Genomic DNA, 25,270 nt, shown 5'->3' on the forward strand with positions numbered 1-25,270 from the left:
GTCCAGTAAATGTGTCTTAGGAGAACGTAAGGGAATTTGATGAGTTTCTTTGCCGGTGAAGTACGTTTTCTTCAGGTAATTCCGATACTTCCACCAAGCATTCTTGAAGATAGCAGAGGTATTAGCACAGGTTACCTCATCCTGAGTTTCCAAATCGGTCCTTCTCTATAGAGAAAAATGGGAAAATTTGCTGTATTATAACCATCATGGAGGTACGATGTATGGGACAAAGCAAAGTAATTGCCATGAATAACATTACTTACATATAACTCCTGGACAAACACCTGCAACTGGCATTTTCCTTCATCTTCAGTATAATATTTCCAAGATGGGAAGATACACACATATGATTTAACAACATCAAATGTGATAACTGCTAAACTCCGACTAGCGGGTTTTGCTTCCTCCACAGGAATAGGCATACTAACTGGTGGAGTTGGGGTTCACCGTGGTAGTACTGTCCCTTTGGGCACTGGAGCTGCCTTACTAACTACTCTTTTTGGAGCTCTGTGGTGGAGATGGTGCTGTGTCAACAGGAACTGGGTTACTATCTGCTGGGGTTGGGGTTAGATTGGGTGAAGCTGGTTCTCTGTCCATCGCAGTAGGGGTACAATCTGCGAGAGTTTGGGTTATGTGTGGTAGGGCTGGTTCTTGTGTATGTACAACCGGGGTGCTATGTCCACCAAGAGGTAGCACTATTTTATTTGAAGACCGTGTTTTTAGTCCGCTGGATACTGGCATCACCCGTTCCAATTCAAATGGCTGATAAACAGGAAACATAGTTGAATGTACAGACATTGTATCAGAGACAAATGCAATAGATAGTGTGGAAAAAAGGCATGAAATAGTTTACATGTATATTCTTTAATCAAAACGGATAGCATCACATAATTTCACATATATGATGTCTATCTAAACTGGATAGCATAGCATAACATAATTCAAAGATATGATGAATAACTAAACAAGATCGCATGACATAATTCACCTACATGGTATCTAAGTAATCAGGATCGCATCATTTAATTCACATATGTGATTTATATGCTAAACAGTGGGCATTCGATATGATGTCTGAACTAAGAACATGGTGTTGAATATTGTATATATGATGTCTAAACTATGCAATGCAAGACACCATATGCATGATATGAGCAGTATAACCGTGCCAAGTTTGAGCATATAACTCAGTGGGGGAATAGGACTGGTCATCTGTCTCTGAATCCATCTCTAAGGAGCTATCGGGACCCAACAAGAGATCTGCTTCGACAGGTAGCACTATCTGCTCTGAATGCCTTGTTTTCAGTCCAGATTTTTCCATCTCCCACCCAAATGGCTGATTCACAGGAAGAGTAGTTTAATGTACAAACATTGTCGACAAATGGAAATGTAGTGAAGAAAAGGATGGGCAAGATATCATTCAAATATATGATGCCTGGTTAAACAGGATGTCATTGCACATTTCACATATATTATGGCTGGCTAAAAGACATGAGACTGCATAATTCCCATATATGATATAGAATCTAAACAGGTGGCATTACAGAACATGTCTAAACTAAGCAGATGACATATATGATGTCAAAATTAGGCACGGCGAGGCAACATATGCATGATATGACTAACATCATCATGCCAAGGTAGAGCAAACATCTTGGGGGGTAAATAGGAGTGGTCAGCGGCGTCTGAATCCGCTTCAGAATAGATATCTTCCTCTGGATTACAATCTGGAGAGGGGTGGGGAGGGTTTGCCATTGAACCCAGCATGGAGCGATGTCTGCATGACATTGTATTGCCGTGCAAAACTCTTCTCTTTTTCTCTATGTGTTCAGCATGTCTGTGTACAATATCTGACCTGCATACGAAAAAAATATGGTGAGATTATGTAAGGAGAGCATGCAGAAATTTAGAGTCATGGTAACAACAAGTGGATGGATCCAAAAATAATGATAGCAGGCTGATGATTGTTTTAAATTAATAAAAAGATAGATGATGATTGCTGTACTATTTGTTTCCCACCCAAGATGAACAACATAGGCCTACCCTAGGTGAACCAGATATTAGACAGACATACTATTCATTGCTGCCTCGATATGTGCCCACAACTAATTTAGAGCTCAAGTTTGAACATTAATTTGGACCTGACTTGGGAGTCCAAGAGCTGAACGAGACGATAAAGTAGCAAGTAAGTTTAAGCAATGCATAACATAAGCAGAAACAAAAGAGTGCGACCTCTCTTGTGGACCCGTGTACTCCTCAGGTTCATCTGCTGCGTCGATGATGGTGATGCCGTTGCGGTGGGTGCCGGCGGCAGGGAAGGAGATCTGAGGCAGCGAAAGACGGTCAAGAGTCATGATGTCTGGTTTGGTGGATGCTTCTGTCGATGGAGCAACTCAGGTGAGGTGGACAACGTCGTGGCAGGAGTAGGACAAACCACACAAAGTTCCCTTCGACACGTACCTGTAATTGAAGTAATTCTGTAAGGGCTCATTTGGCTTGCATGATTCTTAAAACGCAGGGATAGGAAAAACACCGGAATAGGATAGGAAAATGCACATGGTAAACAGAGCATTTGTAAACACATGATTTCTGTCAACTTGGGTGTTTGGTTTACAGGAATTGGAAGAGTAGAGGAATGCAAAGAAACATGGCCAAAATAAAGTGAAACCATATGAAAGCGTGTACAGTTAGAATGTTATTCTGGCACTAATGCACTTGGCCTTGTTTTCATGCATAGGATCTTGAAAAATAGGTCCAGGTGGATGTTTTGCTTCATTCCTTTCAACAAAATGCATGAATAATTGGGTTGGTCGATGAAGCAGTTGAGGCAGAGGTGGCTGTCGGAGGTGTGGAGGAAGATCTGAGGAATCTGTAGACGGCGTCCAGGGCACTGCTCTGTTGTGATGGATCGTTTTGTCGCTGGAGCAACTCCGGTGAGCCATAAGACGTCAAGGCTGAAGCAGCACAAGATAAACATCGTCAATCTCAAGTGGGATTCTAATAGCATCTCCAATAGATGATGTAAAATAGATGTAAAATTTACATCACCAAAAACCACCTGACTACAATAGATGAGGTAAAAACTTTTGACTCTGAACTTAACTGTCGAAACTAAAATTTACTGTGGAGTCTGAATGCTACTGTCGAAACTGAACGCAATGGTAGCAGAGAGGCACTTGACATGTAGTTTAGGGAGGGCCTGCAGTTCATCTTCAACCTGCACCCCCTGAGCCGCTAGCCACCACTGGCCTCGCCGCCTCACCGCCCCGAAACAACTCCCCACCGCCGCCCTCGACCAGCCCTCTAGGCCCCCGCCCCCACCCTGAAACCTAATATAGATAGTGGGGTACCTCTCCGGCCAGCCCCCATCCCCGCTGCTGGTGGTTCTTCCTTAACTCCGGCAAGCCCCCCCAACCCCTAAAAATCGACTAACCCAAAAGTCGATTCAGTCGACTGAAGCGTGGCTTAATCGGAGCAGAGTAGCAGCACGAGCGAGGGGGAGAGCAGCAGCAGTAGCTGGGCGAGCGAGCGAGAGACGGAGCAGCAGTAGCAGAGCGAGCGAGCGAGAGCCGGAGCAGTAGCAACAGCATGAGCGAGCAAGAGTCGGAGCAGCTGCAGCAGATCCGGCTGGTATGGCCGCCGCCGCCGAAGGGGCCTCGCACTAGGGGAGAGCCGCCGTGGAGATGTCACCCGCGGCGCCGGCTTCAAGGTAGCCGCTCCATGGGGGTGCGGGATGGAGTACTGTCGGCACCGGGAGGTCGAGTTAAGGAGAAGGTGTGATGCGATGAGTGTGCAACCTCTTTGGTGGCACCGAGTAGGCCTCGGCTTCATCCGAGGAGTCGGTGAGGATGCTGCGGTTCCGGTGGAGCAGGTTAAAGGCGGTGCTGTGGGGATGGAGCAGCCACGATAGACGAGGCGATCGTTGGAGCAGCTCCTTGGAGGTGGAGGACGGGGCGGCTGAACCGGCGGGACAGCGAGATGGACGACGGATCCTCATCCGTGGAGGTGGATGAGGGACGTCGATCTACTGCGGTGGACGACATCGTCGGGGAAGAGGCTCCGACTGGACAGCGGTGACGTGGCGGACGGAGGAGGGTGGGGTTTCATGGCGGGAGCGGAGATGTTATGGCGGCCTGGGATTTCGAATGGCGAAAAGGGGGCGATGGGAGGGGGTGAAGCATGACATAGGAACGCGCTTATCCAAAATGTAGGGTGTGTTACAAAAGTACCCCCCACCAATTTGAACTAGCGGCCCTTTCAGCTTAGGGTTAGAAGGGGGATTTCGCGTGTTGGGATTTGGCAGCTGGAGGGAGTTTTCACGCCCTATATGGATGGAAGGAGGGAGTATGAATCCATGTTATGTCCGATTAAAATTTTTTGCTTGCTGTATAATGCATGTAACCTACTCATACCAACATTTTAGTGCATTTCAAATGTCTATACTACCGCTGCAATTCGAACTAAATTTGAATTCGTTTCTCTGTTTCAATAAGAATCTAGAATCATGATTGTTGCCAACTTCAACAATCATAGTTTCCTTGCTATCCGCCAGATATAAATCGGACGGCCTATATTGCAGCATGGCAGGCACACCATCATCAACAGCTTTGTTTTTTATAAGAGTAGAGATAGAATATATTATATGTAGTATAACATGTTCATAACCACACCATGTGTATAACCGTTATATGAATTCACACATGTGTCGGTTTAAAACACTATGATAAATTCTTCAAATATCCGAATTCGCTTTTTATAATGAAGTATATATGATCTCTATTCGTCTTTTACACCCACACAACCCTCTTAACTTTGTAGCTAGTGCTAACTTTCTCTCATGCATGCACACGCCCGCATTCCTCTCACCCTCCCTCAGCATTCTCTAGTTCCATCGCGCAAATTCGTCTTTTCACTTTAGATCGTTCACCCATGGTGTGTGTAGGCCCCCAGCTCCTTCTTTACGGCACACATCGATTGATATGCCTTTCTAGCCAGGTGTGCCTAGCACAAACACAAGTTTCCCCTCTTCTCTTGTGACCGTCCATGCCTGACTCCCACCACTCTTATCATCGATCTCGTACTCGCACACTCCTTCCCCCTCGATATAGTATGCCTCTCGTACCACCTCCTAGATGCATCCCTCTCACTCTCTATCCTTCTCCTTGTGCCTCATTTGCTTCTAACACACACATGCATGTATACCGATCAATCTCCCAACATATACCTAGATTGATTTTAACTACCCCCCATCGATCGACGTACCTCACAAGTTATGTCTCTCCTTTCTCTAACAAAGGGCGATTGATCTTCCTATGTAGTTACGTTTGCTTACTACAGCCATATCGTCCCCCCTCATCACTCGTGCATGCCTCCTGACCTGTCTCTCACACGCACGTGCATAGACAACAAACAGCCATCTCCTCTCTTTCTGATATTGCGGGCGTGCCCTCCGGTTGTCTAGCAAGCCTATCCCACCATTTGTTAGAAGCAACTCCACTACCACCCCCTCCAACGCTCTAGCTCTGTCTCTCTCCCAACCTAATTCCTCTCCTGCACATATGCATGGATGCCGATCGATCTCCCTTAATACATGAGACAGATCGATCTCCTTAATACATGAGGTAGGCCTCTCTCCTCCTCCACACATATACCAGCCATTGTACCTCTATAGTTAATTGGGCCTCCCTCTTACCCCACCACACACCAATAGTCGAGCGCTGCAGGTAGGTATCCATGCCACAGAGACAAACTGCACATGTCCCCTCTCACATTCCAGTGGGCCAACCACTCTATATCTTTGACGTGGGCACACAAAAATTCGATGGCACTCTTTATCGATCGCGCGCGCGCACACATACACATCATCCTCTCGTCGATTCTATGGACACCTCAAGCCGATGATACCTCCACTCTCTTCTCGTGGATCGTCCCCTCTATATATATGTTATACCCAGGACTCTATTTCACACACATTGCATAAGTTACATTTTTTGATTGACCCCCCCCCCCAAAAACTCTCAAGAACCCACACACTATATCTCTCTAGGTTTGTATCTCTCTCACACAACCCCACGTAGGTGATGTACGTATACAAGAAGAGAATAGGTGCACCATGCACGTACTCACGCTTCGTGCCCAGCCACACCTGCGCGGGTACACGGTGGAGCTCATTTCGTTATGAAATGGCAGCCCACGTGCCAATTTGAACGCATGTAGCGGTTGTTTACCGAGGGAGGTCGTGCACCACACGTGCATGAAATAAAATTCGACTTGACGCATTGCTGCATTATTTTGAAATAAAGTTATAGCACTCAATGGCACATACACAGAATATAAAACGATTTTTATGGAGAAAAAGGTAGTCCATTCAACTATATACAATGGAGCCCGCCTACCTGGTTTGTCGCTCTTCAGAGTATCTCACACAAGGCTAGGGTGGCCTCTCTCTCTCTCACCGTTGGTCACTGATCCGGCCGCATCCCGTCCGCCGGGGAAAGGGAGTGCGGTGGCCTCTCTCACTCTCTCACTGTTGGTCACTGATCCGGCCGCATCCCGTCCGCCGGGGGAAAAGGAGGAAGTGCATCGTTTCTCCGTTCGACGGCGCCGAGGCAGCACGTCCCGATCTGCGGTACACGCTGTTCTCTCTGACCAAGCTCCGGCGCGGCAGAGCCTATGCCACCTGCTCGCAGATTCCGCTCGCCGCTGCTCACCTAGTTACATCCCGATGACCTCCAGGTATCCCCTCCGGCCTTGCTCCACTACCTGTCTTCCCACGTCGCTGCATGTGGATCTTCCATAGTTCTTTTCCCAAAACGTAGCTTGTCTGGCGTACTTTCCATATTGCATTCTTATTCTCACACCGTTTTAGACAAACACAAATGTGTTGTTATCTTCCCTTAGGACAAGGAATATGCTTCTTTTTTGTCGTCGCATGTGTCATCAACTGTTATTGGCCAGTAATTGTTTCCTTTATACCTCTTTTTTGCAAACAGGGCTATCCATTTCACCTCGTTGCTATTGCGACCTTTTGGTGAACTGCACAAATCACTTTTTTCTTAAGAGTGTTTTGTGCAGTTGTACTAAAATGTCACACGGGCAACGTCTCTACATTTCAGTGCGACTACACAAAGGGAGATTAGTTTTGCTCTATCCTCCTCATCAAACTCCGAGCCTAATCTTCTCCAACTAGTTAGTCTTAAGAGAGACTACAAAGGTGACCGGCTTCTATTTGTGGGTTTATTGTTTCATCAGCAGTCCTCTATTATCATAATCACGCTTAATATCTTTGGAACAGGGACGCTCAGCTCTATTTTAGTGGAACTGCACAAAATGATTGAAATGTTGCATGCTCCAGACAACTACTTTTTTTCCAAACATGCCTTGTTGATTTAGACAGAGCTGGGGGGACGTTGCTGCCAATGAAAGCATGGATCAATTTTAACATAACACCTTCTCACAACTCTATCTTTAGTTGTGATGTAATTATTAGCTCTGATATGCTAATAATTGACATGCATTAGCAAGGAAGTTAGTTTTTTATTGTTTCCGAAAGAGCATTGATGGCAAGACACACGAAACAAAAGCTAAAAGCTCACACCATTGTACAATTTCATGTCACTGGAAAATTATTTGTATAGTACGTCAATTATATAAACAAATGATGGAAGCTTGATAGCATTGCCAGAAGCCTCTTCATCATCCAGGTCCATGTGCCATGCACAAAATTATACTCCTTCGTTCCTAAATATTTGTCTTTTTACAAATTTCAAATGGGCATATTTTAGAGTGTAGATTCACTCATTTTGCTTCGTATGTGTACTCCCTCCGTTCCTGGATACTCTATTCGTCTTTCTAGAGATTTCAACAAGTGACTACATACGGAGCAAAATGAGTGAATCTACACTCTAAAATATGTCTATATACATCTGTATGTAGTAATCCATTTGAATCTCTACAAAGACAAATATTTGAGTACTCACTCGTTGAAATCTCTAGAAAGACAAATACTCTGGAGTATATTAAGAACCGAGGGGGTAGTGCACAACCACATGGGAGACTCAGCCGGGTCGTTGCGCCGCATTAATAGTGAGTAATGAGCAGTCAAATCATAAGCCCCACCTTTCCCATTATAAGTTGCTCAGAAGAAGAAACCATCAATACGCTCTTCTTTGAATCCGCTCAAACTACTCCATACGTCACTGTTTATAGAGCGCGCTTCAGAAAAAAGAAAAAACACTGTGGGACCAAGGCGACTAGCGATCGGCCTGAAAAATAGCATTGGTAGTAATAGCACGTCGTCTATTACTAGAGGGAATAATGCGTACACACATGCATGCAATGCTTCCACCCCGGTTATACACATGCATGCACTTACTCCACTCCGTAGCAGTACTCCCTCCTTTCCGGTTTATAGTGCTCAATTCAAAAATCTCACCAATCAAGGTAGATGGCGAGTGGTGGAATAATTTTTATAGTTTTGCAAAAGCACCTAATTAATGTTCTTGTTATCCTAAAAAAATTATGTTTACCGATGCATTAGTGGCAATGCATGCATGCACAAAGTACATGCATTGGTCAATTTTCTCTTAATACTTGCATGCAATGATTTAATGCATCTTGGAATATGAACATGTGATGGAAAACAACCAAATTGAGCCTTATAAAATGGAAAAACTAAAATTTTGTGATAAGCCCTATAAACCGGAAAGGAGGGAGTACATGGAGAGAAAATTGTGGACTTGATTGCCACGCCCTAATTAATTGAGCATTAAACCAAACGCGTCTAAAGTCTCTCTGGTGGTGGAAATTCATTGAGAGAAATGCATCATAATGAAGCGTGCCCTGTAAACTGTGACGGAGGGAGGAGTAGTATGAAGGTGCAAAACCAAGTACGCGTATGGCCAGTCGGTGAACGCACCTCCTCTTGGCATATCACTGACATGTGGGACAGAGTGTGAGCAAACCAATCTCAATTGACCGCAAAGAGCCAACCCGCCATTCCTTGAGAGAGACTAGGAGAGAGAACACACAGATGGGCTCGCACAGAGGCCAAGATATATTCGAGCATGGTTGGTTGATCGATATTATACATTACATGTTGGGATGCCATTTTCCGCCCTTCTCCGGAATAAGTGTGTACTTTATCAGAGATAAAAAAATAAGAGTACATACGCTCCACCATGCAGTTCTAGTAGTAGTAGTACTACTCGTACTACTACGCTTGGCTCTTCGCCTCTTCATGAAGTCGAACAATGATGGTACTCCGCGTGTTGGGTACTACAGTGTATGCCTCTGACAATCTGACACCGAATGGACTGATGCATGTCCACTGAGTGTAGGTTGCATTAGTCAAAAGGCGTAAGCGAGCTTCACATTGTCCTGCAAGCTTCTCCTCGTTCTAGAGTTGATGGGACACACCAAAAAGTAGTGCTAGTCCATACTCTCTCCTTTCTGGTTAATATGGCTTAATCTTTTTTGCGGGTAAATGAGAGAGATTTATTCATATATAAGCATTCTTAGGACAATCAACCAAGACACTGGTCACTAGGAAGCGAGGTACCCCGCAAAAAAAAGAAGTAGGAAGCGAGGTATTTCATCAAGCCAGCTCTCGGCCACATTCAAATTGCAGCAAGCACGGTTCGCACGAAGATGCGCCGCAAGGTTTGCTGACCTGTTTACATGCTGAATAACGACCCTATTTGGATACTCTAACTCAGTTAGAGGTTAGAGTTAGATTCTAACCTTGAACTAACCTTAAACTAACTCTAACCAAAGAGCTGTTTGGATGGTAGGGTTAGATTGACAATAAATATTCTTTCTCAATCATTTGACTACTTTGGATCCTGTTTGGATGGGAGGGGTAATTTCTTTACTAACTTTTCTAGTGGGCCTAGGAGAACTAACCCAAATAAGCTCCTCTAGTGTGGGCTAGTTTTTTGGGGTGGGTTAGATCCAACTAACCCAAACTAACCCATCATGTTTGGATACTTTTGGGTTATTTGAGCCTCAACTAACTAAAACTAACTCTAACTTAGGGATCCAAACAGGGCCAACAAAAAAAGAGGAAATATTACCGAGCGCTCCTATTTGCAACAGGATATGAGCCAGAATTAAGCGAGAATTGTGGCGAGTGTTCCATGCAATCAACTACCATTATCACATGGGAGAACCCTCGAAGAGAACCAAATGTGTTGAAGATTGCTTTATCACATTTTTAAATTATAATAAGAGTGTAGACACTCCTCCATCCGGTTCCTAGTACTAGTATAGTACATTCCTTTATAGACTATAGTAGTAGTACTAGTACTACTAGTAAACTTTGCGCTTGGTTGTTCGCCTATTCGGGAAGTCGAACAATAATAGCACTAGTAGTATAGTGTATGCTTCTGGCAATCTGACACCGAATTAACTGTTGCACGTCCACCGCCTGAGTGAGGGAGAGCTTGCATTAGTCAAAAGTTTCTCCTTGTCCCCTAAAAAAAAGTTTCTCCTTGTCCTGCGAGCCACCGCGCGCAAGCTTCTCCCGTCCTGCTATCTTCTCCTCGTTCGGCAAGTTGACGGGACACAGCAAAGTAATGCTAGTCCATACTGCCTCCTCTCCGGTTAATATGGCTTAATTTCAAACGAGATAAATACACTATCTATCACTGTATATTTGTAAAAATACGGTCAGTGGACTTCATAATACGCTCATTGCGCTCAATATATATATTTTCTGGTGTTTATACGGTCACTAGCTCACCCTGGCTGAGTATGTGTGTGCATGCACGTGTAGGTTGAGCACTTGAGCGTGACTGTGTGTGTTCCGTCGTGTGCTCGGACATGCATGCATTAGGGCGTCTAACTCGTTTTTGCGTCCATGTGTATGTGTGACTATTGCATACACGTAGGGGGAGTATGTGTCGGGGCCACTAAGGAGCAGTCAAATCACATAGTAAGTTAGTCGAAAGAAGCAACCATCATTTCACTCTTGAATGGCACGTACGCAATATAAAATGGTTGATATGGAGAGAAAAAGAAAACCACTATATATACACTAGCAGGAGCCTAAGCTACAAGCCTGTTTGCTTAGGTTGCACAAGCATAGAACGACATGCCTGATCCCGCAGCTGGGGGAAGGGAACAATGTTCTGCGTAGACGCGGTCGACATCGGCGAGGGAGAAAACCCACAGTCAGTGTGTCCCAATCGGGAGTCACCGCGGTATGGGCCGATGCCGCGTCCCAACCGCCCTTCTAGCTACAGCCCGACGTCCCAGGTAGTCCATCTTCCTTTTGGAGCCGGCTTGCTCCACTGCCATAGCTCCATCTCCATGTTGATCTTTCTCTACTTCTACCGGCTTCTACTTGTGATGACTTTATGTCTCATGAACTAGTGCCAGTACTATTATTCTAATCACACTTCTTCAATATCTTTGCCATCAGGGATGCTCAGGTCGATTTTAGTGGAACTGCACAAAAGCATCGTATGATCCGAGGGTGCCAGCCGTCTTTCCTTCGACAGGTTCTACCTCTCCAGGAAATTAAGTCATGTTTAGGGTTTAGGGTTTAAGTCGTAGTGACCCCATCAGTAGTTTTTCTTTCGTACATGCTCTCACAACTTTTTTCTTTAGTTGTGAGGTAAATATTGGCTATGATCTGTGAATCATTGAGATGCATCAGCATGCATGCTAGTTTTCCTTTGTATTTGATGGAATGTTGTAATGAGGCAACCTTGGAATAGGAATGAAAATGGAGTGGAAAGTTTCCATTTTTCCGGAGAAAAAATGGAAACGGAGAGAAACCAACATTTTGTTTCGTTGGATCGCGCCATCGAGCAAAACCAACGTTTAAATCACGTCTGTCGTGTTCGTGTCTCACCCTCCTCCATGGCTCGACCCCACACGGTCGCTCGGCATGCCACTCACCGCAAACCGAGTATACGATAACTTTCCCGCCTGCTTGTCGATGGATCGCGCCATGGAAGTCTAGCACTACTAGAAGAGATTGACGAGTTGGGGGAGGACATCTAGCTGTATCACGGACACCCAAGAACTTTTTACATGCATGTTGTAGCCGGCTATTGCGACCTTTGAACGTGGAGTAGCCGTGTGCACCCGGAAGCGGCGCGGGCAACACTCTCTCGGCCGGCGCGCCACTTTAATGCCGGTGCTAGTGAGAGGTCGCGTCTGCTCCGGCCGGGCATGAATGCGGCACTGACCGTTTCGGGCGGGAAGCACGCACGGGTGATGAAGAGGGTTCAGGTTGGTCAGGACCGGCCGTGGCAGCGATCCGGTCGTCCGCAAACAAGAGATGATGTATGTTAATATTGCTGTGTATATAATTAACAACGTAAATAATGTGCCAGTTGGACAAATATGATTGGAGATGAAGATGGAAATGGAATTTTACGTAAACACGGATATGCATGTCTATGTCTATGTGTGTGTGCGCGACGACTCTCGCGACCTGGAAGCGGGGACGTGTTTTTGATCGAGTTTTCTTTCTTGGTATGTTAAAAAATCACTTTTTCTAATTCACATCTAGATGTTATTTAAGGATATCACATCTAAGCTCCCATAAGTATATAATGTAGCAACAAGAGACAAAAAAACTAGGACAAAAAAAATAGACCCCAAACAAATTGGACATCAACTTAGATGTGTCCTAGACTAGATCCTTAAAAAATTGTCTGCCAATTTTCGTTTCTTTTTTCCGGGAACGTGCGTATTCTGTTTAAAACCACTGCTATGGAGAGATTGTTTTACTCCATTATAGCCTCATATTTGATAGAGTTTCTCGTGTCTCGCTCTCTCACCCTCTCCATACAGTGTCCACTCTATCTCTCTCCTCACCGGTGGTCACAGATCCGGCCGAATCCCGTCCGCTGCGGGAGGTGAGGAGGTGCAGCGTTAACGTTGTCGCCGTCGGGGACGGAGGAAGCCGATGCGCACCGTCCTCTCGGAGCCGGCGCTGGCGCGGACGAAGATCCTCCGTGCCCTTGTTCGCTGCCGTTGTATGGGCAGATCCCGCACGCCCGCCTAAACGACATCTCGCCCACCTGAGGTATAACTTCTTGTACTGGTCCAGCTCCCTAGGTTGTTGTGTGCGGGTTTTCTTCTATGCGACTACTCCCCAGCTCCCCATGTAAAGTAGCTAGGGTTCGTTGGCTGGTCCAACATCACCTACTAGTACTATTATAGAGGAAATGCCACTCGAAAAGTTGTCCTAATTTATGCCTCGGTGGAGGTATACATGTTGTTTCGACAAAAAGTACATGGTGGTTGTGCGGTCATTGTCCATATGGTGGTAGTACTATCACTGGTTAAATGAAGAAATGTTTTTTTCTTGGGTATCCTAGTTTACTTCCCATCAAGATAATTATGATGCTTCTGTTTGTTGGTGTACTTTTCATTAATTCTTATTGACAATTGAGATGTCAATGCTAATCTTGTAAAACAAAGTAACAACACTATATCCTTTTTTTATATTTTTGGAAACAGTGATGCGTATCTCCATACCCGGGCATGTCTTCCTCAATTTTAGTGGAACTGCACAAAATTGGATGGCCATTGTTGTTCCGCCTCACTGTCCTCTGCCACGTGGTTCTTCCTTCCTCGAGCTTGATTACAGAGAAGAAACATACCACAGTGAGGATTTGTCGAACTTCATAGGTGCCTCACCCAAACTTGATGCCAAATGGATGATGCATCACCACGATGACCTATGGATGCTCATGGTTGCGCCTCATGGTTGCGTCGGCTGGTGAAGCTGATCGATTTTCAATGAAAAACAAGTTGTCTTCCATCAGTGCTCTTTGCTTATTACGCACAAAGATGATATCCTTCGCCAGTTCACCTTGGTTGCGTTGGAGACGTAGTCGTCTTTCACGTTGGTGCAATTTTATCACACAATTGGCTATGAACCAAATGTTTCCTCGAAGAAGGATCGACGTTGGTACTAAGAGCATACGTTTTGTATTGATTTCTAAGCCTTCTCACAACTTTGTCTCCAGCTCCCCTGTAATTTTATTTGTCCAGCTATTAACTTTGATTTAAAAAATGGTGTGGACTAAAAACCCAAATGGACGTAGTAGCCCTCCATTTTTATTTACTCCCCATATTAGATTTGACTGAAGTCAAACTTTGTAATACTATCAAACCTTTCCGATAATTGACATTAAAATTATTTATTTGTACACACTCTCACACGTTTCCGATAATTTGTCACATGTGTGGTTGTTCACTTAAGGGAGGGTAGTGTACCGCATAGGAAGGATAGTAAGTGCGATCAGGACGCGTGGGCGTGGATCCTTAGTTCATCGGAAGTAGTACTCCCTTCATCTTGGTGTGTAGTAAGTCATCTTACAAAACCCAAATAATTCCAAAACACTTGGGCGCGGTGCATTAACTTCTACCTCGTTTTTTTGTTTCTTGACATTTCAACCAATAAGAGATGTGTGCATGCTTTTAATGACTTGAGACTATCAAACACGACATGCAGTGGTTAGTTCATTGCATGCAATACTATTAATTAGCAAATAAACATTAACGTTTCTCGTTTTCCCCTCCTCCTTGGTCACGGTGCACAGCCTAAGATGACTTACTCACCTAGACAGAGGGATTAGTAGTTTTCTTCACTGTACGTTAAATAAAGAGTTTCATTTCGTACTTACACAATTTAAAATGATTGTTCTGGAGAGAATAAGAAAACCACTCCACTATATATTAGTCGTATACACGAGAGTACTATATGGATGCAGCTTCATTGACTTAGTGCACCTGCCTTTGGGTTTATGACAGGTGGGCCCAAAATGTGGCTGGCTCACCGGTCATACAGCCAAAAGCAGGGGCAGTGAAGGCACCAGAGCTCAGTCCGTACTACAGTAGTATATATATAAGCTGGAGCCTCAGTGCTTGTTTGCTAGGGTTTGCACTCTCCACACTCTCGCTGCACTACATATATGTATACACGCTGGAGGCTCAGCGTTCATTTGCTAGGGTTTGCTATATTCACAGTCTCTCACCCTCTCTTCACCAGATCTAAACAAGAATGTGTTGGCCTCTTGTAAGGGCATATTTATCCCCAAGATGTTTTGGTGATTGATGACAATGCTTTTGCAGACTAATCGTGTGCGTTGAGTTCTTTCAGAGATTCATCCTTTGGCACGAGACGATTACTTCCCCTCGGTGTTTTATTCAAGACGGTGTAGCTCCTTTCGTTTCTCTGCTGGTGGTCTAGTTTCGTAGGAGTCACCGTACTATCAAGAGGGGATCCGCTTTGGTAAGGCTAGGGTGGAATCAACACGTACACATCCTTATCACACCCGCTGCTTCTTTCCGCTTCATTGGAGCTATCTTTCCTTTATCTGTGCCTGCCTGTCCTGTCCCAGCGGTAGTACCGCGGTCTTCAGCGGTAGTACCGCCAAAGCTCATCAAGCGGTAGTACCGCTTGTGAGCTTTGGCCGTAGTACCGCAGTGGTTCCGGGCTACTACCGCCTCGATTCTCGACTGCTGTTTTTCGTGTCGGGTTTTACGGTACTAGTAGCGGCAGTAGGGGCGGTAGTACCGCTCCAAGCGGTAGTACCGCCTATACTTCCACGGTAGTACCGCTCTGGGGCCAGGACCCTGCTTCCCTCGTCAGTGCGGCAGTACCGCTGGGAGGGAGCAGTAATACCGCTTATCAGCGGTACTACCGCCCTGCCCAAGCGGTAGTACCGCTCTGTGCGTGGCTGGTTGGTGGGTAACGGTTGGATTGTTTCCCCTACTATATAAAGGTTTCTTCTTCCCCCAAGTTGACCGACCTCTTTCCCCCAAAGCTCCATTGTTGCTCCAAGCTCCATTTTCGCCCGATCTCTCTCCCTAGCCAATCAAACTTCTTGATTTGCTTGGGATTGGTTGAGAAGGCACCGATCTACACTTCCACCAAGAGAAATTTGGTTCCCCCCACTTATCCCTAGCGGATCTTGTTACTCTTGGGTGTTGAGCACTCTAGATGGTTGAGGTCACCTCGAAGCCATACTCCATTTTGGTGAACCTTCATGGTGTTGTTGGGAGCCTCCAAGTGTTGTGGATATAGCCCCAATCTTGTTTGTAAAGGTTCAGTCACCGCCTTCAAGGGCACCAATAGTGGAATCACGGCATCTCGCATTGTGTGAGGGCATGAGGAGATTACGGTGGCCCTAGTGGCTTCTTGGGGAGCATTGTGCCTCCACACCGCTCTAACGGAGACGTACTTCCCCTTAAAAGGAAGGAACTTCAGTAACACATCCTCGTCTCCACCGGCTCCACTCTTGGTTATCTCGTGCCTTTACTTTTGCAAGCTTACTTCTGTTGTATCTATTGCTTGCTTGTGTGCTAGTTGTCTTTGCATCATATAGGTTGTCCACGTAGTTGTACATCTAGACAACCTATTTCGTTGCAAGGTTTAAATTGTTAAAGAAAAGTCTAAAAAAATTTAGTTGCCTATTCACCCCCCTCTAGTCAACCATATCGATCCTTTCAATTGGTATCAGAGCCTCGTCTCTTTATTAAGGACTTTGCTGTCCAAAGAGTATGGTTGACACCAACGACGGTGCGGAGGAGCACTCCGGTGTGAATCCTATCTCGTCTTCGGCCGAAGGGGGAACCTCGGTCTCACGTGAGGAATTCAATGTGGCTTTAGACACATTGAAAACCTCCATGACGGCCGAGGTTAAAAGCATGTTTTCTGAATTCCTAGAAGGACTTAAACTATCCACCTCGCTGATGAAAGTGGGTGATCCCACTAACAAGGTGACGGATGCCACCTCTGACAAGGGGGAAGCTAATAGTGAAAAAGGTCCTTCTACTAATGGTAGAAATGGCTCCGGCATCTATTCCCATGTGGAACCTCCTACTTATGGTGGACCGATTCCCGCTACTCATTTAAATCATGCCGTTCCTCCTCCTTAGATTGTGAAATGAGGATTTTGATGCTTGGGTTTATCATTTCAAGCGTCATTTAAAGCATGTGAATACTAATCTTTGGAGAATTATAGAAGAAGGTTTCTGTCCACATGACCCAAGCAACTTCACCCCTCAAGAAGCCGTGGACAATCAATTCAATGAGAGTGCTCTCTTCATCATCCAAGATGCAATCCTTCCCGAAGATCTTCCTCATCTGCGTCCTCATGCCATGGCTAAAGACGCATGGAAATTTGTTGTCTCTCTCTATCAAGGAAGTGCTAGCATTCAACGCTCCAACTATGAAGTGGTGCAAGATGAAGCTGATGAGTTTGCAATGAAAGAAGATGAAGAACCTCGTGAGCTCTTTCGAAGAGTGACCAAACTCGCGGTCGCACTCCGAGATCATGGGAGCAAGGACACAGATGACAATTGGATCAAGCGCAAGTTCCTCAAGGCCATGATGCCCTACAACAAGGCCATGTCCTCCGTCATTCGTCAAAGACCGGACTTCCACTCCATGACCTCAGGTGAAGTGTTGGATGAGTTCGTTGCAATGAGAATCTTGGACAAGACCGCCGACAATGCGGTGTTCCGTTCTCAAAGGGCAAAGAAGCCCAATCTTGCCTTGAAGGCCAAGGTTAGTGTGGAAGAAGAAGAAGAAGAGGAAGATGAGGAGAGCAACCCCACAGACACGAAGTATGATTATCATGAGCACATGGCTCTTGCCTCAAGACAATTTTGGAGTAAGAAGAATACAAGACCCAACTTCAACAAGAACAACTCAAGTGGCCTCAAGGGCAAGCAACGAGTTAGAACTTGTTTCAACTGTGGCAATGTGAGCCATTTCGTTGCGGATTGTCCTTACGAGAAGCGGGAAGACAATGGTGGCAAGTTCATCCGAAAAGACAAAGCCAAGTCCTTCCCAAACAAGAACAACTTCACCAAGAAGACTCCTACACGCGGGTTGGTAGTTCAAGAAGAATACCGTGAGGATGACGATGATGATGAAGATAGTGAAGCAACGGCTATGGCATCCGTTGCCATTGCCACAACTCACCGGGTGTCTCTCTTCGATTCACCCAACGAGAACATCACCGCCAAGTGCCTCATGGCTAAAGCCACCAACAAGGTAACCCCCAACATCAAAACCACCATTATTCCTAATTCTCCTTTACCGGATGGCTTTGATGATGGTAAGGGGTCTAATGAGGAGGTAAATGAATTTGAGTCCTTCATGAGTAAGCTCAAGGGCAAATCCAAGAAGCACTTTGTTGCTCTCTTGGAACAACTTGGTGAAGCCAATGACATGATCGAGGCTCACGAAGAAACCATCTCTAAGATGGAAGGTCATAGTCGTGACTATGCCGATGAGATATCGGGTCTCTCTAATGCTCTTGAGGAAGAGCGTGGGCATCATTTGGCTCTTGAGGAGTCACACAGCGATGACCATGCCAAATTAAAGAAAGATCTTGATCATGCTCTTGTTGTGTCTCGTGTTCTAACTTCCGAGAAGGCTAAACTTGGGGTTGATCATGCTAGACTCAAGGAGGAGTTTGATGTACTTGACAAGGCCCATAAGGTCTTGAAAGGTGCTCATGCAAACCTCAAGGAGTCTCATGCTCAACTCCAAGTTAAGCTAACCAAGGAAAAGGCCACATTTCCTCACATGGTCTTAATTGATAATGCAAATGCTACTAACCCATGTTGTGAGCATGTGCATATTATGGAGGAGAATGCCAAGTTGAAGGAACAACTCGAGAAAGGTCTTGTGCCATGCATACAAGGCGAGAAGAACCTAAATGACCTTTTGAGCAATCAAAAGGAAGTTGTGGGCAAGGAGGGAGTTGGGTTCTCACCCAAGTCCAAGAACAAGAAGAAGAACAAGGAGAAGAATAACAAGACCAATCGACCTCCCTTGCTCAAGCAAACCTTTGTGAAGGAGGGAGAGGGTGCTCCTAAGGAGAAGAAGAACAATGCGAAGAGTGGTGATGCCAAAGAGCGCAAAGCCATCTCTCCCAACAAAGCCGGCGACTTTAACCCCTCTTATGTGTTGTGCCGTGCTAGTGATGGGCATGTTTATGCTAAATTTGTTGGTTCTTCTTATGAGTACATTGAATGGTCTATTTGGGTTCCTAAGACCCTTGTTACTAACATCAAAGGACCCATTACTCAATGGGTACCTAAAACCAAGCATTGATCTCTTGTAGGTGTTTGCTTCCGGTGGGGGATCATGGTTGCTCGATAGTGGAGCAACAAATCATATGACCGGGAGCAAGGACTTGGTGGTGGACGTGCACAAGATCCCATCTATGCCCACCAATGTTGAATGGGGTGATGCCTCACATTCTAAGGTATTGGGTCTTGGCAAGGTTGTCATTTCTCATGATCTAATGATCGAGAAAGTCATGCTTGTTGAGTCCCTTGCGTTCAATTTACTTTCCATTCGTCAACTTGCACTCATGGGTTTTGCCACCTTCTTTGATATTGATACCGTGGCCCTATTGTGGAGCAAGACTCTTAAAGTAGCCTTTGTTGGGCATGTCGAGAACGGTCTCTATGTGATTAACTTTTCGGAGCAACCCACTAACACCGCGACATGCCTAATGGCTAAAGTTGATGTGGGATGGCTTTGGCATCGCCATTTAGCCCATGTCAATATGAGATCTTTGCAAAGTCTTCTCAAGGGGGACCATGTCCGTGGACTAACGAATGTTAGTTTTGCCAAAGATCGTGCTTGTAGTGCTTGTATCGAAGGAAAGCTTCATGAGACGGCTCACCCTCCCATGACTATCATCTACTCGAAGAGACCCTTGGAGCTCCTGCACATGGACCTCTTTGGGCCTCCATCCTTTGATAGTCTTGGGGGTAGAAAGTATTGCTTGGTGATTGTGGATGATTATTCAAGATACACCTGGGTATTCTTCTTCAAGAGGAAGAGTGAGACTCAACAAACCGTCATCGACTTTGCAAATGAAGCTCAACGTCAACATAATGCAAAGATCTTGACAATAAGAAGTGACAACGGCACCGAGTTCACGAACTACACCTTGGATGAGTTTCTTAGTGATGAGGGGATCAAGCACCAATATTCTGCACCATATACCCCTCAACAAAATGGTGTTGCGGAGAGGAAGAACCGGACGTTGATGGATGCGGCAAGGACCATGATGGCGGAGTTCAAGTCTCCATACAACTTTCGGGCCGAAGCCATCAACACTGCATGTCATGCATCCAATCGGCTCTATCTCCGCAAAGGCTTGAACAACACTCCTTATGAGATACTCACCGGGAACAAGCCCAATATCAAGTACTTCCGGGTGTTCAGGTGTAAGTGTTTCATTCTCAAGAAAGGTGTCCGTTTGTCTACATTCGAGGCTAGAGCTTATGAGGGCATATTTGTTGGTTATGCTACAAACTCTCATGCTTACTGAGTTCTCAACAAGTCCAACGGACTCATTGAGGAGACATGTAACGTAGAGTTTGACGAAAATAACGGCTCCCAAGTGGAGCAAAGTGGTACTTGTGATGTAGGTGATGAAATTCCTCCCCAAGCCATAAGAAGAATGGGTATTGGTCATATTCTACCCATTGAGAAGGACAATGCTCCACTCCAGTGGAGCCTTCACCTACTCAAGACCCACACGCTTCCGAAGAACAAAGTGTAGGCCCTCAACCTCGGGAACAAGACCAAGGGCAAGATCAATCTCAAGATGGTGGTGAACCTCCAAATGATGCCTAAGGTCAAGTTCTCCCCCTCGAGCAAGTTCAAGATCATGAGCAAGCTCAAGATCAAGAACAAGCTCATGTCGACGCTCAAGATGATCAAGTGAACCATACTCCTTCCACATCCAAGGAGGAATTAGAGCGTCGTGCCGCGAAGATTGCTTCCAAACTCACCACCAAAGTTCATCTCATGGAGAATGTGGTTGGAAGCCTAAGAAAGGGGGTAAGCACTCGTAGACAATTAGCAAACTATTGTGAACATCACGCGTTTGTCTCTTGTGTTGAACCCCATAAGGTCTATGAGGCGCTCGAAGACTCGGATTGGCTCAATGCCATGCATGAAGAACTCAACAACTTCGAGTACAACAAGGTGTGGAGGTTGGTGCCATGGCCTTCCGGGAACCATAACATCATTGGAACCAAGTGGATCTTCAAGAACAAGTAAGATGCTCATGGGAACATCATTCGCAACAAGGCAAGATTGGTAGCACAAGGCTACTCCCAAGTCGAGGGTATCAACTATGGTGAAACCTTTGCTCCCGTTGCTCGCCTGGAATCCATTCGTTTGTTGATTGCTTATGCTTCCCATCACAACTTTAAGTTGCAACAAATGGATGTGAAAAGTTCTTTTCTTAATGGTCCTATTAATGAGTTGGTTTATGTCAAGCAACCCCCCGGGTTCGAGGACCCTTACTTCCCGGATCATGTGTATCAACTCGATAAGGCACTCTATGGCCTTAAACAAGCCCCACGTGCGTGGTATGACCACCTTACCGAGTTGTTACAAGATCGTGGATTTGAAGTTGGGCAAATCGATCCCACTCTTTTTACTAAGAAGGTCAAAGGGGAGTTGATGACATTATCTTTGGTTCCCCTAACAAAGCTTTCAATGAAGAATTTGCCACACTCATGACCTCTAAGTTCATGATGTCTTCGATGGGAGAGTTGAAGTTCTTACTTAGTTTTGATATCAAACAAAGAAGAGAAGGTACCTTTATCAACCGAGCCAAATACACTCAAGACATGCTTAAGAGATTCAAGCTAAGTGATGTCAAGCCGGCCTCTACTCCGATGCCCACCAAGTGCCAACTTGACATTGATCCCAATGGTAAAGCGGTGGATCAAAAGGTATATCGCTCTATGATTGGTTCCTTGCTTTACCTTTGTGCATCTAGACCGGATATCATGTTGAGTGTGGGAATGTGTGTACGGTTCCAAGCCGCACCAAAGGAAAGCCACTTTGTGACGGTCAAGCGAATCTTTCGATATTTGGCTCATACCCCAAACTTTGGCCTATGGTACCCAAGAGGAGCTTACTTCAAGCTTGAAGGATTCATGGATTCTGATTGGGCGGGAGACAAGGTGGATAGGAAGTCCACTTCTGGAGGGTGCCAATTTCTTGGTTGCTCTTTGGTAAGTTGGTCTTTTAAGAAGCAAAGTTGTGTATCTCTCTCGTCCATCGAAGCAGAATATGTGGCGGCCGGTAGTTGTTGTGCTCAACTCTTATGGATGAGGCAAACTTTAAAGGAGTACGGTGTCATTTGTGACAAAGTGCCTCTTTGGTGTGACAATGAAAGTGCCATCAAGATTTCTCTCAACCCGGTTCAACACTTCAAGATGAAGCATATTGAGATCCGGTATCACTTCATCCAGGATCACATTCAGCGAGGGGAGATCGAGCTCAAGTATGTCAACACTCATGATAACCTTGCAGATATTTTCACGAAGCCTTGGATGAAGCAAGATTTCGCGAGTTAAGGCATGAGCTAAATATCATTGATTTGAGCAATGTGACTTGAACCCGTGCACCCCCCCCCCACCACACTCAATGTGTTGTCTAGTTTAGATGTAGGCATGGACATAGGGGGAGTGTTGTTCTCTCAATGAACTCTTCCTCGCCCCATATGCATAAATTGATCTAGTCTTTCACTTTAACCATATTTGTATGGTACCAGTGCTTCAAGGACGAATTTTGGTCATGGGTCCAAGGTTAAAATCTTCGCGATGCCATACCTCTTGACTCAAACATAGGTGGCCTCGGCCACCGCCCTCTCTAGAAGAGGTGTGTTCTGGTCCGCTGTTAGTGTGTTTGTGGCCTTGTTGGTCTTTTCTCTTTCTTGGCTGTGTTTTTCCCGTTCTTTTTTAGCTTAAGGCGTGTGTTTAGAGGCCCGTGGTTGCTGAGCGGTACTATTGCTGATGGTGGGCGGTACTACCGCTCTAAGCGGTACTACCGCCCACCAGCGTGGTACTACCGCTGCGAGGCGGGGGCAGGGGGTTATTTCGGGGGCAGGGGGAGTTTCGTCTCCCCCATACCCATTCGCTTGCCCCACGCTCTTCGTCTCTCCAGCAACCGGCGCCGCGGGAGGGCTCCGGCGGATCTCCCTCTTCGGGGCGCTCCTATCCATTTCCTTCGGTGGAAACGATCCCCACCTTGTCCTATTGGCATGGATGCCGGTATTGCCCCCGTTCTCTCTCTCTCTTCTTGTCTAGATTTCCAATCTAGCATCTTAGGGGCAATAGTAGTTGCATCTCTAGATTTTTTGCAAAATCTAGGCTTGAGTAGGATCGAGAAGGCTTCTAGGCAGTTTGGATTGGTGTTTGGTAGGAGTATTTTTGAATTTGGTAGGACGGCAGTGCCGGATCTGACCACGGAAGTAGGAAACTGATGTTTCCCGTCTCGAGCGGTACTACCGTTCCCTCTGGAGCGGTACTACCGCTTGGAGCGGTACTACCGCTCAGGGGTCGCGGTACTACCGCCCTCTACCAGGTTCCATCGTACTTTTACTAACCAGTGATCCCTTTTGGTGTTGTTTGGTGGCTTATGCTCGTTCTTACTGGTTGTTTGCGTGTTCTTGTGTGTGGTTCCAGGTGATGAGCTTCCTGAGCATCAGGCTCGGCGTGTCAACCCCGGTTGTGCCACGTCCAAGCGGTACCGCACAACTGACTCTGCAGGAGGTTCCTCAAGAGCTCGTCCTCCACCCCAACTCCAGAAGAAGCCTGGTGTCAAGCCGAAGCCTGGCAAAACTGTGCCAGAAATGCCTGCCAAGGAGTTCTGGGCAAGACGTCATCGCAAACCCTATGAGGCAGACCAAGATCCCACTTTGGTCAACCGTCCGTTCTGGAACAGATTTCAGTTTGACATCTTCTTTGATGTTCTCAAGGCCAAGAAGAACCTCTTTGTTAACATGCACTCCATCGACACCGACCATATGGAGAAGGATCCTGATTACTTTGGTGAAGCTCTACAGATGTGCACTCAAGTGAACATTCTTGGTGTCATGCAATTCAACAAAGATTATGATGCTGATATTGTGGCCCAATTCTATGCCACGGTTCATCTCGGAACTAATGAGGACAGGACACTGACTTGGATGACCAATGTAAAGTTGCTTTCAGTCAAGTGGAAGGCTTTCATGGAATTGATTGGGGTGGAAGATCAAGGGCTTGCATCTCCTGTCGGCTTTCGCGCTCACTGCAACACCTCCGCCAGTCACAAGCAAGCTCTATGGCCGTACTGCACTTTGAAGATCAACCCTGAGACGAAGAAGGTGACATATGAGCTTCCTGCCTTTCTGGACATTCTTCACCGTGTCTTCCGTGAGACTCTTTTCCCTCACATCGGGAATTTGGATATGGTTCATTCTTATCTCCTGGACATGCTTCTCTTCTGCCAGCATGAGAAGGTACGAAACACCGGAGAGTCGCTGGACATATCCCATGTTATGTGGTCTGAGCTGTTATCTGCTATCTCCGAACGCAAGTGCCCGATTTATGGTTCGTTCATCATGCTGCTTATTGAGAAGGCCTGGGGTCGTGTCTATCCCCAAGTGATGCTAGAGACCGGGGAGTTGGTTTCTCATGATGTCAAGCGTCTGAGGAAGAAGGACAACTGGGGCGCTCAGGTCCCTAAAACTGGAGTTCCTTCGTCTGCTACTGCCATGGAGAACGAGGAGGAGGCTGAGGATGATGATGACTATGTGCCTTCTGCGGCAGAGCCCTCTTGGGGAAAGAAGCTCAAGCTCAAGATGAAGAAGTTGTTCTGCATGGAGGCTCACGGTCAGTACATGACTCATGTGGGTGAGAAGAAGGCCCTTCGTCGTCACAAGGAGCTCATGCGCTAGTTGGGTGCCACCGTTAACAGTGGATCTGAGGACCAGCTGACTGAGGAGGAGGAGTGGATTCAGCAGCACTGCCCGTGGACCGATTCTGATGCCGAACACTTCCCGACCGACGATGGTGGCGAAGACGATCCTGCTGAGATATGATTCTCTTGCTATCACCTGGAGCTGTAGCAACACTCCCTCTCCTTTTTGGTGTCTCGATGCCAAAGGGGGAGAGAGTTTAGGGATTTATGTTGTGTTTTCCGTTGTTTGTGTTTTCTCGCGTTTGCCTGGTTTGGTGTGTGTCTGGTTTGTGTCAGTGAGACCTAAGTTCTAGTCATATGGTGTGAGACATATGCTACCTTATCTTTCGAATATCTTTATCTATGTCTATCTAGCTTATCTATCTAGCTTATGAGTTGCATGCTTATCCTATTATCTATGTTGTTCTCATATATCATGCTTAGGTAGTTGGTCTCTAAAATGTAGGGGAGAGTTGTTCCTGGTATCTGTGCCATGCAGTCCAAAGCACTTATCTAGACAGC

The sequence above is a fragment of the Triticum dicoccoides genome, chromosome 4B (genome assembly GCF_002162155.2).
Source record: "Triticum dicoccoides isolate Atlit2015 ecotype Zavitan chromosome 4B, WEW_v2.0, whole genome shotgun sequence".
Taxonomy (NCBI): Eukaryota; Viridiplantae; Streptophyta; class Magnoliopsida; order Poales; family Poaceae; genus Triticum; species Triticum dicoccoides.